The 19,076-nt window shown below is 44.1% G+C and overlaps 1 pseudogene; it reads right to left on the bottom strand.

Moving 5' to 3' along the window:
* Positions 1-18,567: 18,567 nt before the first annotated feature.
* Positions 18,568-18,685, bottom strand: LOC124712773 (annotated as a pseudogene).
* Positions 18,686-19,076: the final 391 nt, after the last annotated feature.

Genomic DNA, 19,076 nt, shown 5'->3' with positions numbered 1-19,076 from the left:
TTCCCCACATCCACCACTGCTGGCAGCTCACCTCCAACTACGCAACGCTATGCGCTGTTAACATCCAGCTGCCCAACACTACAATAGCCAACAACAATGCAAACCAGCCACAGACTGCACACAGCACAGCCAGTGATTTTCATACAGAGCGCTACGTGGCGTTACCAATAAAAAACCTACACAGCCTACTTACAAAGTTTTGGGTATCTAGAGAAATAATTTCCAGTCTGTTTCCGGAAATATGTTGCTCGAACAATACTGCTATGCAAACGATATTCCAACGTGCTTGATATCGAGAACTAATACTTCGCATGTGATGGACAGCTTCAGCGATCAGCTGGAAATTTGAGAAGATACAATGTGGACATGTGTTTGCGCTGGACCGTTATGTCCTCCCCAGTTTGTCCAATTGACTGCATCTTCACATTTCCAATCTTTATTTAGTTGAGAGAACATTGAATGTGGTGTGCACATCTAGCAGGTGAAAGACAGGTGGATAACACGTTTGCTGGTTCTCTAGATATGATAAACACCTTACTTGACTTTGTAAATTATAGGGGTGATTTCGAATCTGTTACATCACCGTTATCATGATTTGCGAGTGGAAGTATCAGTTTCCTCTATTTTTTTCGAGTTTTGACGTAAACGACTTCAGAACAGGATAAGTTTCTAGTTACTCAGTCGTTTACAGCACACTCCACCTACCTAAAGTTTCAGGTTTCTAGAGAAATAATTTCCAGTCCCATATTTTTGGGATTATGTTGCTCGAGCAATACTGTTATGCAAACGTTATTACCATGTGCTGCATATTGAGAAGTATCACATAAATGGTATACTATTCTAGCAAACCATGTGAAAATACATGAGTTCTTGTAATCGCCAGAGTCTGGAGATTGGTGTAGAAACGAGCCTGCTTGTGTACAACAGTACGGAGAGTGACTTTGGTCTGCTAAGGTTGCTCTGGTCACACATCAGAAGTGGGTGACTTATGACTGTCGGCGGCGGGAAAATATCTAGTGTTGCGAGGAGTATATATGGTGCTGTCTGTCTTCATCATATATGAACCAGTGTCTGGTGGTCGATAGCTATATTAATGATGCAAAAGGGCGACTTTTTAGGTCGCAGGATATGAATTATATGTTTAGTAAATTGACGTGGTATGCTGTGATATATTAAATGGTTGGAGATCGGTTTCATGCTCTAATATTCAAGGTTCTGTCTCAGTGGCAGAGCAGTGTAAATGAGTCCTATGGTGCATGTGCTTGTACTGTCTGTCTTCGTGGAGTATGTACGAGTTTCTGGAAGTTGATAGCTATATGAATGATGCAAAAGGGGCGATTTTGTATAGTGCAGCATATGAATTGCATGTTTACTACATCAACACAGTATGAAGTGATATACGAGGGCAGTTCAATAAGTAATGCAACACATTTTTTTTCTCGGCCAATTTTGGTTGAAAAAACCGGAAATTTCTTGTGGAATATTTTCAAACATTCCCGCTTCATCTCGTATAGTTTCATTGACTTCCGACAGGTGGCAGCGCTGTATGGAGCTGTTAAAATGGCGTCTGTAACGGATGTGTGTTACAAACAACGGGCAGTGATCGAGTTTCTTTTGGCGGAAAACCAGGGCATCTCAGATATTCATAGGCGCTTGCAGAATGTCTACGGTGATCTGGCAGTGGACTAAAGCACGGTGAGTCGTTGGGCAAAGCGTGTGTCATCATCGCCGTAAGGTCAAGCAAGACTGTCTGATCTCCCGCGTGCGGGCTGGCCGTGCACAGCTGTGACTCCTGCAATGGCAGAGCGTGCGAACACACTCGTTCGAGATGATCGACGGATCACCATCAAACAACTCAGTGCTCAACTTGACACCTCTGTTGGTAGTGCTGTCACAATTGTTCACCAGTTGGGATATTCAAAAGTTTGTTCCCGCTGGGTCCCTCGTTGTCTAACCGAACACCATAAAGAGCAAAGGAGAACCATCTGTGTGGAATTGCTTGCTCGTCATGTGGCTGAGGGTGACAATTTATTGTCAAAGATTGTTACAGGCGATGAAACATGGGTTCATCACTTCGAACCTGAAACAAAACGGCAATCAATGGAGTGGCGCCACACCCACTCCCCTACCAAGAAAAAGTTTAAAGCCATACCCTCAGCCGGTAAAGTCATGGTTACAGTCTTCTGGGATGCTGAAGGGGTTATTCTGTTCGATGTCCTTCCCCATGGTCAAACGATCAACTCTGAAGTGTATTGTGCTACTCTTCAGAAATTGAAGAAACGACTTCAGCGTGTTTGTAGGCACAAAAATCTGAACGAACTTCTCCTTCTTCATGACAACGCAAGACCTTACACAAGTCTTCGCACCCGAGAGGAGCTCACAAAACTTCAGTGGACTGTTCTTCCTCATGCACCCTACAGCCCCGATCTCACACCGTCGGATTTCCATATGTTTGGCCCAATGAAGGACGCAATCCGTGGGAGGCACTACGCGGATGATGAAGAAGTTATTGATGCAGTACGACGTTGGCTCCGACATCGACCAGTGGAATGGTACCGTGCAGGCATACAGGCCCTCATTTCAAGGTGGCGTAAGGCCGTAGCATTGAATGGAGATTACGTTGAAAAATAGTGTTGTGTAGCTAAAAGATTGGGGAATAACCTGGTGTATTTCAATGCTGAATAAAACAACCCCTGTTTCGGAAAAAAAATGTGTTGCATTACTTATTGAACTGCCCTCGTATTATCAGGTTGGAGATCAGTTTCATGCTCTAATATTCAAGCTTCCGTCCTGAGTGGCAGAGCAGTGTAATTGAGTATGAGTCTTTCAGTATTTGACGATGTGTATGCCACTTTTGCTGGGTTTAACTGTAATTGCAATATGACGGTCTGTAAAAAATAATGTTGCCGCTGAAAGTCTCGTCTGCAGAAGACAATGGTGGACAGTGCTCCCACACCGGCAGCAGCAGCAGTATGACAGGTAAATTCAGTGACAAACAGACTGGCCCATTAGGATTTCTAGTGAAAAAGTAGCCGATATTATTCTGGGCTCCCGGGTTTCCGGGTACGATTCCTGGTGGGGTCAGGGATTTTCTCTGCCTCGTAATGACTGGGTATTGTGTGATGTCCTTAGGTTACTTAGGTTTAAGTAGTTCTAAGTTCTAGGGGACTGATGACCATAGCTGTTAAGTCTCATAGTGCTCAGAGCCATGTAGCCTTGTATTCTGGGCTATTTTCGTGAACAGGTCCTGTTAGGACAAAAATTTCCATGCAGAAAATCATGAGACATCACGAAAGCTCCTACAAAAGCGACGGTTAACTATTTCTGCAGCACCTTATGAATTCTGGGAAGGTACTAATATGTAATGAACATGCTGTCCCATTAGCATTGCTAGGAACAATGCACTCTATGCTATTCTGGGACCCATTGGAACAGATTTCTATAGCATGACCTGTGATGTCAGTATCCACAGGTAGAGAGGTATCATGCCAGCAACGGTGCCTAGGTAATTATGTGTTTCGACAGGTATTTCTCAGGTGTCATATATCAAAGGGATGCCACCGCCTCATACTTGCGGGACCCGAACTGACACTTGCACATGGTTTGGCAGCTGAGAGCTGCGGCATCACTTCATGGGGGCAGTGGGAGCAGCATCTTTCCAAACAGTATACAATGGTGAGGAAGAGAAATCCAACCCCTGAACACTGTTTTTTTATAAAAAACAATATACCCTTGAATATCTCTTCGTGAGATCCTTCCTCTCCACCACAGAGCCGCCAGTTTCCACATAGAGGGGGGTGAAGGAAACGGAGATGGAGTGTTGATCGATTTCTGGATAAATTCTTTAACTAAATAAATAATCTATATTCCATTCACTGCCATAAATAACCAAACAATATTCTATACACTACAATGTAACTGCCTCCAAATGACTAATCAACTGAGTCTTTTTCCTGCCAATTTCTGGGATGGAGGGGGGGTGGTTAGGGGGTTTGCCAGTTGCAGAGATGTTAATTAATTGACCAATTTAATTAAGTAAGCAAATTGATAAGAGTGAGAGGGGCTGTAGTCTGTCTGTAAACTCAAGAGCGAGCAACGCTTTTGGTGAGGGAAGTTACCTTTCCCGGTAGAACGGTGCCACTGGCCTACAGGGGCACCCAAAATCTGTTGCCTGTTATCGGTCTAGCGGTGTAGATCGGCATGCAGTGATATACGTCGTTTCTGTTTGTGGGATCTTAGTTGTCAGTGTCAGTGAGTTAACTTTGCATACTTACTGATGTACTTCGATATCCAGAAGTGACGGATAATCGTCTAGCATTGCAAGAAAATGTGCAGAATCCGAAGAAGTGGAGGTATTTGCGGACTAACGAGCGTTCGATCGTATCTAATGTTATTACAGCGTGTATTAAAGAGGCGGCCCAAAAAGAACTGTTGGTTAATACTACCAGTCCCAATCAAAGGGCTGCAATCTATGCAAACGTCAGCCTCACCCAATAGGACGCGTAAGTAAGGAACGGAAAAAAAGCCGCATGGTTTACTGGAATCGCCACGAAGAAAAACTAATAATTTTGGGAGGATACCCATCGTTATAGACAGTTTAAAAATCACGTAAAAACCTTTTATGCATATGGAACACTAAATCTGTGTCTCGGTCACTATTCGCCTGATTATAAGACATATTGATTAAAACATGTGCGCAATAGCTATTCTAAACACTGGTGAAATTTCCTTCGAAACATTTACACCGATTTTGGACTTCTAAGCAAAAAGCTTGACAGTCGAAATGCGTTCACATATTCATTTTTATTTTTTGGTAAGAACTTTATTTGTTAATTTACAGCAATGTTCTCCTCTTCAAAATATTCCTCAATACCTACTATACACTTATGCCAGTGCTTTTCCCAATCCCCGAAGCAGTTTAGGAGCTGTTTCTTCGGGATAGTTCATAGGTCTCTTAACTGTGCATTTTTAATCTCATCCATGCTTGCAAAAGCGCTGTCCTTTACGACCTGCTTTGAAATGTTCATACCACTTGTCTGCCCTTGGTTTACTCATAACAGCCTCACCAAAAGCAATATTTATCATTTCTAAAAATTTCATTCACTTTATTCCATTGTTACAACAAAATTTAATACAGATTCTCTAATTTAAACAAATAATCGTTGATGCTACCAAAACACACACCACCTTTCTGACAGATGACAACACAGTAACTACCCAAAATGCGTAACATAGTAGACATACTTTTGAGGCATGTTTACAAAGACAGTGACAAAAAAGTAGTGCAGATCGTAGTAGTAATACAACACACAAAATTATAAATTTCAGTTCTCTTTTCAAACACTCTTCATGTTGCAAGAACTGTTAAGTTTCAATGCAGTCCTTCAAAGAAAACTTCTACCTTTTAGTAGAAACACGAAATAAGAACAAGCCTTAAATTCTACAGACTGATTGCATTATATGGGGTTCGTTTTACGAATAGCAATAGAGGAACATACTTTCACATGAACAGGCATTTGGTTCTATGTTTGTAGTAGAATCCTGACTTCCGTTCTTATGTTAATATTATTTACTCTATAATGTTGTGTTTCGGAAGAAGCTAACGTTTTTTGTGTTCCTTATGCTCTTAATGCATTTGTCTAAAAATAAACGTAGCCGAGACGTATCTGTACACAGTGTCACCACAAATTTAAAGCGCGCGCCAGGGCAGGGCCGGTACTACGTTCTGAAACAGCCTGTAGAACCGCCTTGTGACGTAGCTGGGTTGGCAGAGTGGGGACTCGCTCGCTCGCTCTTCAGTTTACTGACAGACTATATCAGACCTGAAAGTGTCCCTGTAGCAGTGAGGGGGTAGGTTTCTTGAGGGGGGAGGGGAGTGGGAGAGGATGGGGGAACAATATATTAAGTGCATGTCAATCAAAAGGAAGTTACTCTTAGCAGAACAATAGGTTAAGGACCTGTCAATCAAAGGAGAACAATAGGTTAATGACCTGTCAATCAAAGGAGATCAGTAGGTTTGCCCTGAGTGCATACCTGCCCCTGATGTAGGCACCCATTCTAACAAAATGTGCTCACTCTCTCTTTGGTTCACTATTAACGATAAGGATGGTGGTGGTAGTTCTTACTGGACTAACATATCGGTACTAGAGATATTTCGACCAGAATATGTCATTAAATTTCAGTATTAACCTAACACTTGAAACTGTTGTTATATGTATTCATCGAGTAGCTATGCATTTCGAACTTGGTAGTATACTGATAGGCACTGCGTATGAAAAAATGCCATGAACATTAACTTAACTGCAGTAGGAGAACAGTTGGTGTGCTGCTTGGCATCAGTCGTAAGTCCACTACTGATATCCACACATGCTGTATGTTGTGTCTTGGCAGATCACAGCATTCTAGGGAAAACTGTAACTGATAAATATCGTATCAGAAGAAAAGCTGGACTTATTGTTAGAAACAGAAAGACATCACTTGATTATTATCTGCCACAAAAGAAATTGCCGAACTTAATGTTATTGCTGTTGTCGTTGTTGTCTTCAGTCTGAGGTTCACTATGCTACTCTATCCTGTGCAATCGTCTTCATTTCCAAATAACTACTGCAACTTACATCCTTCCAAATCCACTTACTTTATTCATCTCTTGGTCTCCCTCTGCAGTTGTTACCCCCTCCTACCCCCCGCCTCCCCACACCTCCCTCCAATACTAAACTGGTGATCTCTCGATGTTTCAGAATGAGTCCTATTAACCGATCTCTTCTTCTAGTTAGGTTGCCCACTGATTTTTTTTTCTCTCAATTCCATTCACCAACTGTGCATGAACTACATTATCTATCCATCTAATCTTCAACATTGTTCTGTAGCATTACAATTAAAAAGCTTCTATTCTCTTCTTGTCTGAACTGTTTATCATCCATATTTCATTTCCAGAAGTGGCTATACTCCATACAAATACTTTCAGAAAGATCTGTCTATAACAAATCTACATTCGATGTTAACAAATTTCTCTTCTTCAGATACGCTTTACTAGCCATTGCCAATCTACATTTCCTATTCTCTCTAAATCGGCCATTATCAGTTATTCTGCTGACCAAATATCAAAACACGTCCTCTACTTTACGTGTCTTGTTGCCTAGTCTAATTCCATCAGCATTGCCTGATTTAATTCGACTGCATTCTGTTATGTTTGTTTTGCTTTTGTTGATGTTCATCTTATATCCTCCTTTCAAGTCAGTATTCATTCCGTTCAACTACTCTTCAAAGTCCTTTGCTGTCTCTGACAGAATCACAATATCACCGACAAACCTCAAGGATTTTATTTCTTCTCCCTGAACTTTAATTCCTTCCCCAAATTTTTCTAATGTTTCCTTTACTGCTTGCTCAGTGCACAAATTGAAAAAAACGAGGATAGGCTACAACATTATGTTACTCTCTTCTCAAACACTGCTTCCTTCTCTTCCCTTCGATTTTATAACTGCCATACGGTTTCTGTACAAGATGCAAACAGTCTTTCACTCCCTGTGTTTTACCCCTGATACCTTCAGAATTTCAAAAATATTATTCGGGTCAACATCGTCAAAAGCTCTCTCCAATACTACAAATGCTATAAACGAAGTCTGCCTTTCCTTAACCTATCTTCTAAGATAAGTCGCAGGGTCAGTACTGCACGCGTGTGCCCACGTTTCTCGGTAATTCAAAGTGATCTTCCCCGAGGTCGGCTTCTACCATCTTTTCCATTCTTTTGTAAAGAATTCGCGTTAGTATTTTGCAACCATGACTTATCAAACTGATAGTTCGATAATATGCACATCTCTCTGCACCTGCTTTACTTCCAACTGGAATTACTACAGTTCATTGAAGTCTGAGTGTATTTCGTCTGTCTCATGTATCTTACACACCAGATGGAAGAGCTTTGGTCGGCCGGGGTGGCCGAGCGGTTCTAGGCGCTACAGTCTGGATCAGCGCGACCGCTACGGTCGCCGGTTCGAATCCTACCTCTGGCATGGACGTGTGTGACGTCCTTAGGTTAGTTAGGTTTAAGTAGTTCTAAGTTCTAGGGGACTGATGATCCCCATAGTGCTCAGAGCCATTTGAAGAGTTTCGTCATGGTGGGCTCTCCCAAGGCTATCAGTAGGCGTGACGGAATGTCATCTATTCCAGAGGGCCTTGTTTAGATTTGAGTATTTCAGTGCTCTGTCAAATTCCTCTCACAATATCATGTCTCCCATCTGCTCTTTACCTGTATCCTCTTCCATTTCCACAATATTGTCTACAAGTTCATCTGCCTTGTATAGACCCTCTATGTACTCGTACTCCTTCCATCTTTCAGCTTTTCCCTCTTTGCTAAGGACTGGTTTCCCATCCGAGCTTTTGGTTTTCATATAGCTGCACCTCGTTTCTCCTAAGTTCTCTTTAATTTTCTTGTAGGTGTTATCTGTCTTTCCTCTAGTTGATATATAGTTCTACATACATTTGTCCTCTAGTCATACCCACTTAGCCTGTTTGCTCTTACTGTCTATTCCTGTCATTCCCTTTCGCCTGCTTCATTTACGGGACTGTTATTATTCTCCTTTGATAAATTAAATTCAGTATCTCCTGTGTTATTCAAAGATTTCTACTAGGACTTCTGCTTTTACTACCTCATCCTCTGCTGCCTCCACTATGCCATCTGTTAAAGTTACCCATATGTCTTCTAATGTATTCCTTTCCCCTGATCTACCAATCGTCGCTCAATGTTCCCTTTGAAACTCTCAATAACCTCTGGTCCTAACAACTTATCCACGTGCCCTCTCCTTAATTTCGTATATTTTTACAGTTTCTTTAGTTTCAGACTACAGTTCATAATCAATAAATAGCGGTCAGAGTCCATATCTGCCCCTGGAAATGCCTTAAAATTTAAAATCTCCTTCCAAACTCTTACCCGGTGTCGTCAGGTCTCTTCCAGGTACATAACTTTTCATGATTATCAATTAATGTGTTAGTGATGATTAAATTATGCCCTGTGCAAAACTCTGTTAGGTGGCTTCCTCTTTCGTTCTCCCCCCCCAGTCCTAATTCACATACAATTTTTCGTACTTTTCCTTTTCCTGCAATAGAATTCCAGCGCTCCATCAAAATTAAATTTTAATCCCCTTAACTATTTGAATAACTTCTCGTATATCATCATACATCTGTTCAATATCTTCATTATCTGCAGAGCTAGTTGGCATATAATCTTGTACTACTGTGGTAGGTGTGGACTTCGTGTCAATCTTGGCTCCGATAATGCGTTCATTATGCTGTTTGTGGTAGCTTACATGCATTCCTATTTTCTTATTTATTATTTAATCTACTCCTTCGTCACTCCCATTTCATTTTGTATTCAAAACGCTGAATTCACCTGATCAGAAGCACTGTTCCTGCCGCCAACGAACTTCAGTAATTCGAAATATATCTATGTGCAACCTGTCCATGACATTCTTTAAATTTTCTAATCTACCTTCCTGATTAAGGGATCTGATATTCCACCCTCCGACACGCAGACTACCAGCTTTGTTTTTCCTGAAGAGGACAGCCTTCTGAGTAGTCCTGGCCTGGAGTTCCAAATGGGGAATTACACACAACAACAAAAGTTTTGTATCACACAAGTTCCCAGAACTCCTGAAGATAGACATTGAGTAGGGATATTGTATAACAGACACAGTCCCTTCGACTGTTCAGAGACGTCACTAAACCCGCCCAAAGATGTAAGCAACCAAGCATGAGCAGCGCCTATTAGACGTAGGGGGTCCGACTGCCGATCAGTTCCAGTTATCCCACCAGGAAGCAGGTACACAGCTCGTGTTGTCTGTAGTTCAGCCATGCCTAGCCGGTCAATATCGCGTTTCGATCGCGTCCTCATCGTTACTTTGAGCCAGTAAGGGCTCTCAACAAGGGAAGTGTCCAGGCGTCTCGGAGTGAACGAAAACAATGTTGTTCGGACATGGAGCAAATACAGAGACAGGAACTGTCGATGACATGCCTGCTCAGGCCGCCCAAGAGCTACTACTGCAGTGGATGACCGCTACCTACGCATTATGGCTCGGAGGAACCCTGACAGCCACGTAATCATGTTGAATAATGATTTTCGTGCAGTCACGGGACGCCGTGTTACGACTCAAACTGTGCCCAAATGGGATGCATGATGGGCAACTTCACACCCGACGTCAATGGCGAGGTCCATCTTTTCAACCACGGCACCATGCATCGCGGTATAGATGAGCCCAACAACATGACAAATAGACTGCTCAGGATTGGCATCACATTCTCGTCACCGATGAGTGTCGCGTATGCCTTCAACCAGACAATAAGGGATGATGTGTTTGGAGGCCACCCGGTGAGGCTGAACGCCTTAGACACACTGTCCAGCGAGTGCAGCAAGGTGGAGGTTCCCTGGTGTTTTGGGGTGACATTATGTGGGGCCGACGTACGCCGCTGGTGTTCATGAAAGGCGCCGTAACGGCTGTACGATACGTGAATGCCTTTCTCCGGCCGATAGTGCAACCATATTGGCAACCTATTAATTTTTCTAAGGGGACGTTGCAGTCTTCATGGACGACAATTCGCGTCCCCATCGTGTACATCTTGTGAATGACTTCCTTCAGGATAACGACATCGCTAGACTAGAGTGGGCAGCATGTCCTCCAGACATGAACCATATCGAACATGCCTGGGATGGATTGAAAAGGGTTGTTTATGGATAACGTGACCCACCAATCACTGTGAGGGATCTACACCGAATCTAAGTCGAGGAGAAGGACAATCTGGACCAACAGTGCCTTGATGAACTTCTGGATAGTATGCTACGACGAATACAGGCATGCATCAATGCAAGAGGACGTGCTACTGGGTATTAGAAGTACCGGTGTGTACAGCAATCTGGACCACCACCTCTAAAGGTCTCTCTGTATGGTGGTACAACACACAATATGTGGTTTTCAAGAGCAATAAATAGGGCGGAAATGACGTTTAGGTTGATCTCTATACCAATTTTCTATACAGCTTCCAGAACTCTCGGAACCGAGGTGATAAAAAACTTTTTTATGTGTGTATTTTACCTCCGGAATAGTTTACCCAAAAGAATGGCATCATCTTTTAACCATACTGTAGAGCTACAAGATCCCGGAAAAAAATATGGCTGTAAATTTCCCCTACCTTCAGCTGTTCGTAGTATCCGTTATGGGTTAGAAGGCGACATCAATGAGTCATGTAGACTGGTACCCCTGAAACTACGGGAACGGCTGCTGCTCCTCTCTAGGAACCCTACGTTGTCTATCCGCTTGACACCAATTCCTCCAAAGTGGTTGCACCTACGGTAGGGCTCTCTGTATCACCGAGGCACGCAAGCCACCCCACCAATGGAAAGTTCCATGATTCAAGGGGGCCGAACTTAATATGGGTGCGGACAATCTAACATCAACAAAACCATTGTAATGGAAAGTTCATAAGCAATTTGACAGTTGCGTCATTTGCTGAACTTTGATTACGACATCGTTCAGGTGTCTCGGAATTTTGACTGTGCGATCCCTGTACATACATTACATCATGGTACTTGTTGACTCTACTGACTTGTTAAAAAGAAACTGCAGCGTTCATACTGTGAACACCAGAGTGAAGAGAGAATGATGATGTTTGGTTTGTAGTACCCTCAACTGCGCGTTTATTAGCGCCCGTACAAATTCCCAACCTTTGCTTAGTCCAATCTCGCCACTTTCATGAATGATGATGCAATGATGAGGACAACACAAACACCCAGTCATCTCGAGGCAGGTGAAAATCCCTGACGGCGCCAGGAATCGAACCCGGGACCCCGTGCTCGGGAAGCGAGAACGCGACCGCAAGACCACGAGAAGCGGACCAGAGTGAAGAGAACGATATACACTTGGGCTGTACTTGTTTAATCATTGAACAGAAACGTGTACGCTATTAAGCATGTTTCGTTTTCAACAGCCTTCCAGCAGAATTGAAAAAAAAAAAAAAAAAAGATTAGTGATAAACCGCCAGGATTCAAATCTAAGTTCAAATGTTTCCTTGTGGCACACTCATTCTGTTCTGTTCCACACAGGACTTCCTTGCTGTAAATTATCACATTTCTGTAAGGAGATATTTATTGGTACACTGTGTCACAAATATTTCGCTTTTTATTAATTTTTTTATCTTCATATCGGGCAATCTGAACGTCTTCAATTATTCTTCTTCCCTTTGTTGCCATTTCATTTTTTAAAGTATTCCCTCATTTCCTCTACATGTTGTCTCTTTCTTTCTTCTGTCCATGTTCGACTTCTAAATTTAGTATTCTATCATTAAAAAACTTTCTTCCTCTTATTTCAGATTTTTTATATTTCTTTTCAGTTTTTTCCTTCTTTCTGTAACGCATGTTACTGTCGATTTCTTCTTCCAGAAAGAAGGATGAGTGTCTAGAGGATCTGCCTATGAGGCCTATAATGAGCACTTTTGGCTCAGCATCATATTTTTCTGCCAAATATTTAACTTCCTTATTAAAACAGTTGATGGCAAATGTAGTCACCATATTCATAATTATATGGATTTTATTCAGAGACTCAGCAACATCAGGGTAAATAGTACGGCTATGCTCGTTAGTTTTGACGTGATGTCGTTACTCTTTATCTCTTAGCGGTCAACATATTAATAACATCACTTTCATATATGTACATGTGCTTTTTCAATTTAATGGAGAATTTTATGAGCAGATTCATGGAGTTCCTAAGGGAAGCCTCTCTCCCCTATGGTAGATAATTTATTCATGGAAGACTTCGAGGACAAGGCACTGGAGTGAGCAACTTTTAAACCAACGGTCTTTTGGAAGTACGTGGACGACACATTTGTAGTATGGCCGTTCAGGATTCATGAATCACCTAGATTTTTTGGGCATTTGAATTCTATCCATTCTAGTATCAAATTTAGTACGGGAATAGAAAAAGACGGCCATATGCAGGTATGTGATGGGGAAGAAGATAGAATTCCTTCAGATCAAGTGCGTTTTAGTCTTATGTGGGTACTCTTTCCTCGAAGAGAAACACTGTGTTAAGGTGGTCTTCCGGCATCCCACGAAGACTGAAGCCTCACTCGGCTCTGTGAAGGACGATTTATTGCTTCGTAAGGCTGGTGTGTATCAGATTCCTTGTGGAAATTGTGAGAAGTCATACAAAGGTCAAACACCACGCACCGTTCATAAGTGATGTGTGGAACATCGAAGATACACACGCTTATCACAGCCAGACAAGTCATGTGTGGCCGAATATTGTGTTGCATGAACTACAGTGATGTGAAGATTCTAATATTCACCTCTTCATTTCGGGATTCTGTCTTCAAGGAAGCTGTAGAGATTAGATTAGCTAATAATTTCATAAATAGAGATAAAGGTTTTAATTAGGACAAAGCATGGAATTCGGCTCTTGAGATAATTACACTGCAGAGTAGTCGTCATGGTGTTATTGCCGCCGAACATACATTGATAAGTGAATCGAATGTCTACGCCTTCGCCACAGGTGGCGCGTTTGTACGCGTGTGTCTTCACTGCTGACCAGCGTCTGTGACTCGCAGACCCGTACAGCCGCGTTGGAGCATGTAACGCCGCCCTGGGCAGCTTGTCAGACATGAGTTTTGTGCTAGCATTACCAGGACTGTACGCAGATGTGCCATATGTGGAAAATAAATCATCAATGCGTCTGTTTGCTTCATACGTTGTGAGCAATTTTTAATAGTTCCTAAGATCAAGTTACACGTAAAGGTGTGTGGAAACCATGCTGTTTCTTTCGCTATCGTAAATCAAGTTCGTTGATGTGTAGCGATTTCGGCGATCGTGACACTTCAGTCAGTCCTGTTATTGCTCTGAATCGAAACGGTCTGTGGTGACAGGCGCTGGCCTTGCTCCCAGAAGGGGATTTCCTTCTCCCAAAGTGAAAATTGTCTTTTCTTATATGACTGCCAATGACCAAATTTGCTGTAATACGTGCAACGATAAAATAGCATGTTTGCTCTGGACTTTGCAGTCGCTTAATTAACATTTTATCTTGGAATTTCGCTCTCTATTGGTAAAGCTGTTAAGGGCAAACACTCTCGAAATACGTCCCAAGAAACTGGGACAGTGTCTTTGTTTGAAAGTGTAAAAATTTGAGATTCGTAGGTATCAGTCATCCAGAATGATTCGAAATCTAAAGGAGTTTTTTATTTTATTTTATACGTCTAACTCCGTAGGACTAAATTGAGGAACAAATATCCATGGTCATGGTACATGAAATTATCATATATAAAATAGAATGTACACGAATCCAAGCTGCAAGTATGCATTACCGTAATCAACGATATATAATAGGAGTTAGCCCGTTTTTTTTTTTTCAAGGAACTCCCCAACAGAATAGCGGACGTAAGGACCCAAATGGTCCGCGTCCTTGGGTGAGCAGTCAGTGTAGATGGCTGTCATGAAGAGGACCCGGACTAGGTATTGCCAGGGATTTTTCCTTGGTGGGAGGACTGGTACACAGTCAGCCTCCTGATGCAAACTCAAGAGTTACCTGAATGAGAAGCAGCGGTGGCAACGTAGGGGAAGTCGGCAGAATGGCCGGGAGAGCGGTATGCTGACCACAGGCCACTCCGCACAGCACCCGCATGGGAGAGAATGACACGGCGGCTGGTCGGCATACTTTGGAAGGAACTTCATGGCCTGAACGATGAGTTCTTTCAGTACCCTAAATGCTGATTTTAGTGTAGAATGGGGAAGTACACTCCTGGAAATGGAAAAAAGAACACATTGACACCGGTGTGTCAGACCCACCATACTTGCTCCGGACACTGCGAGAGGGCTGTACAAGCAATGATCACACGCACGGCACAGCGGACACACCAGGAACCGCGGTGTTGGCCGTCGAATGGCGCTAGCTGCGCAGCATTTGTGCACCGCCGCCGTCAGTGTCAGCCAGTTTGCCGTGGCATACGGAGCTCCATCGCAGTCTTTAACACTGGTAGCATGCCGCGACAGCGTGGACGTGAACCGTATGTGCATTTGACGGACTTTGAGCGAGGGCGTATAGTGGGCATGCGGGAGGCCGGGTGGACGTACCGCCGAATTGCTCAACACGTGGGGCGTGAGGTCTCCACAGTACATCGATGTTGTCGCCAGTGGTCGGCGGAAGGTGCACGTGCCCGTCGACCTGGGACCGGACCGCAGCGACGCACGGATGCACGCCAAGACCGTAGGATCCTACGCAGTGCCTTAGGGGACCGCACCGCCACTTCCCAGCAAATTAGGGACACTGTTGCTCCTGGGGTATCGGCGAGGACCATTCGCAACCGTCTCCATGAAGCTGGGCTACGGTCCCGCACACCGTTAGGCCGTCTTCCGCTCACGCCCCAACATCGTGCAGCCCGCCTCCAGTGGTGTCGCGACAGGCGTGAATGGAGGGACGAATGGAGACGTGTCGTCTTCAGCGATGAGAGTCGCTTCTGCCTTGGCGCCAATGATGGTCGTATGCGTGTTTGGCGCCGTGCAGGTGAGCGCCACAATCAGGACTGCATACGACCGAGGCACACAGGGCCAACACCCGGCATCATGGTGTGGGGAGCGATCTCCTACACTGGCCGTACACCACTGGTGATCGTCGAGGGGACACTCAATAGTGCACGGTACATCCAAACCGTCATCGAACCCATCGTTCTACCATTCCTAGACCGGCAAGGGAACTTGCTGTTCCAACAGGACAATGTACGTCCGCATGTATCCCGTGCCACCCAACGTGCTCTAGAAGGTGTAAGTCAACTACCCTGGCCAGCAAGATCTCCGGATCTGTCCTCCATTGAGCATGTTTGGGACTGGATGAAGCGTCGTCTCACGCGGTCTGCACGTCCAGCACGAACGCTGGTCCAACTGAGGCGCCAGGTGGAAATGGCATGGCAAGCCGTTCCACAGGACTACATCCAGCATCTCTACGATCGTCTCCATGGGAGAATAGCAGCCTGCATTGCTGCGAAAGGTGGATATACACTGTACTAGTGCCGACATTGTGCATGCTCTGTTGCCTGTGTCTATGTGCCTGTGGTTCTGTCAGTGTGATCATGTGATGTATCTGACCCCAAGAATGTGTCAATAAAGTTTCCCCTTGCTGGGACAATGAATTCACGGTGTTCTTATTTCAATTTCCAGGAGTGTATTACAAGTAACATTGAGAAGTGCAGTCATAAATCTATAGAACGTCCCTACGTCACCAATTACTCGTATTTGCTGGAGGCATTCCAGTCTCCGTCTTTTTCTACACTTTTCACCCTCTACCGATCCCTCCAACAACATGGAAGTTATTCTCTTATGTCTTATCAGATCTCCTACCATTTGGTCCTTTCTTCTTGCCAGTGATTCAGGTATATTTATTTCCGCGCCGATTCCGCGGAGAACCTCCTCATTCCTTACCTTATCAGTCGACATTATTTCTTATATTCGTCTGTGGCACCACATCTCATATGCTTCTATTCTCTTCTGTCCCACTCTCCCCGCAGTCCATGTTTCACTACCGTACAATGCTGGGTTACAAACGTACATTTTTCAGAAATTTCTTTCCAAATTGAGGTCTGTGTTTCATACCAGTAGACTTCTCTTGACCAGGATTGCCCTTTTTTCCAAGGTAGTCTGTTTTCTATCTCCTCCATGCTCCGTCTGTCAAAGGATATTTTGCTGCCTAGGTAGCAAAATTCCAAACTTCATCTACCACGTGATCACCAATTCTGATGTTAAGTTTCTAGCTGTTTTACTGTCTGCTACTTCTCATTACTTCCGCCATTCTTAGATATACGCTTTATCCATATTCTGTACTCATCAGACTGCTCATTCCATTCAACAGTCCTGTATTTCTTCTTCACTTTCTCTGAGCATAGCAATATCATCAGCGAATCTTACAATTGACGTCTTTTCACCCTACATTTTTATCTCATTCTTCAACCTTTCTTTTATTTCCGTCACTGCTTCTTCAATGCATAGACTACATTCCTGTCTCACACCCTTTTAACCCGAGAACTTCGTTCTTGGTCTTCCGCTCTAACTGTTCCCTCTTGTTTCTTGTTCCGAATGTATATTACCCGTCATTCCCTATAGCTCACTCCTGTTTTTCTCAGCATTTCGAATATCTTGCACCATTTTAAACTGTCGAAAGATTTTGCCTTGTCTACAAGTCCCATGAACGTGTCTTGATTGTTTTTTATTTCAGTTTTGTATCCATTATTAACCCACTGTCAGAACGGCTTCTTGCTGGGTTTACCTCCCCTAAAACCAATGCGTGCATGTATGTATGTATTACTGTCACTATGAACATATTTCTAATAGTGAAATGCTGGGGCAGGGCAGGTTTAAGCTGACGTCATGCTCTGCGCATGGTACCACTGATGCCTGTTAGAGATGCGCACGACAGGCCGCTAGATGACTGCAGAAACACGACCTCTGTTACTGCCGGTGGTAACGAGCGCCATTTATGTTCGCCTGCCCTCGCTACTCGTAACGCAGTCGTGGCATCTGATATACAAAAACTGCTGCCACTTTACTGGAGTGCGGAGTGCCACGCAGAGCGACGAGACGGCGTTTAAGGGTCGTGCTTCTGCCCAGCCGTAATTAGCATTAGTTACAGCAGCAGTACGGGGAGCTCGCCCTCGGAGTGAGGCCATCAGAAGGCAGCGTAATTTGCCACGCCCTGGCACCGAACGCGAGCCCACGGACGACTTTTAATGTCTGAGTCACCGGCCGGGAATATCGTTCGCTGCCTGCGCGCAATTCGTGACAGGTCTTTGACTGCGGTCAAACCAATCCGGTTGACGATTCTCTTGTAGCTGTAATTGCTAAGAGGAAAATTACGTTCTTCCCTGCACAAAAAGCCGATCGATAAGTCTGCGCACTCCACCCAACATGCGGAGGAGGTACAAATGCAGAACCAGTTAGTTGTAGTCTCGTGTTTATGGGAGTGAGTAATAGCTGTTACCAAGCAAAATCTGACGGGGCAACATGCTAGAAGCAAAATTAAATTCAGGGAATAGTGCTTGAACTGGTCTTAACATATTTTTTTTCTACGAGCACTTGGAGACCTTGGAAAAATAACAGGTTACTGCTAGACGTCCAAGATTCGAATCAAGAACAACTGCCAACATGAGACACTTAGAAGTAGATGTCATCGGTGTAGTGAAGCAGAGTACAGCACTTAATAAATGCAAGTCTTCCGGCCCACGTATCATACCAGTTAGGTTCCTTTCAGAGTATGCTCATACAGTAGCCCCATACTTAGAAATGGTGTACAACCGCTCTCTAGTCGAAAGATCCGTACCAAAAGACTGGTAAGTTGCGCAGGTCATAAAAAAGCACTCCGTCTTCTGGCCGCGAGTGGCCTACCTGGACCATCCGACCGCCGTGTCATCCTCAGTAGAGGATGCGGATACGAGGGGCGTGGGGTCAGCATACCGGTCAAGAATACCATCACAACGACCAGGGGAGCGAGGACGCTACTATTCGGTCGAGTAGCTCCTCAATTGGCATCTCGAGGCTGAGTGCACCCCGAAAAATGGCAACAGCGCATGGCGGGCTGGATGGTCACCCATCCAAGTGCTGGCCACGCCCTACAGCGCTTAGCTTCGGTGATCTCACGGGAACCGGTGTATCCACTGCGGCAAGGCCGTTACCAATATTAAAAAAAGGATATATGTGTAATCTACTGAACTACAGACCCGTATCCCTGATGTCGATTTGAAGAAGGTTTTTGTAACATCTTCTGTGTCCCAACATAATGGATTACCACGAAGGTAACAGTCTATTGACACAAAGATAGCACGGATTCAGAAAACATCGTTCTCGTGAAACGCAAGTAGCTCTTTATTCGCGTGAAGTATGAAAGGTGGCTACACTGAGTCACAGCGCCAGAGATTGCGCCAAAGAGTTTTATTCAGCCGCCTCCACTGGCAGTGCTTGTTCAGAAGTTGTAGTTAGTGCTTGCGGAGAGGATGTTGATAGCTGTACTATTTGAGGCCATGTCGTGTGCAGTTGTTTTGATGGGCTAGACACCAGATGTTGTTCG

Source organism: Schistocerca piceifrons, chromosome 8 (genome assembly GCF_021461385.2).
Source record: "Schistocerca piceifrons isolate TAMUIC-IGC-003096 chromosome 8, iqSchPice1.1, whole genome shotgun sequence".
NCBI lineage: Eukaryota > Metazoa > Arthropoda > Insecta > Orthoptera > Acrididae > Schistocerca > Schistocerca piceifrons.
The sequence above is the reverse complement of the archived record's forward strand: the minus strand, read 5'-3'. Positions and strand labels throughout refer to the sequence as shown.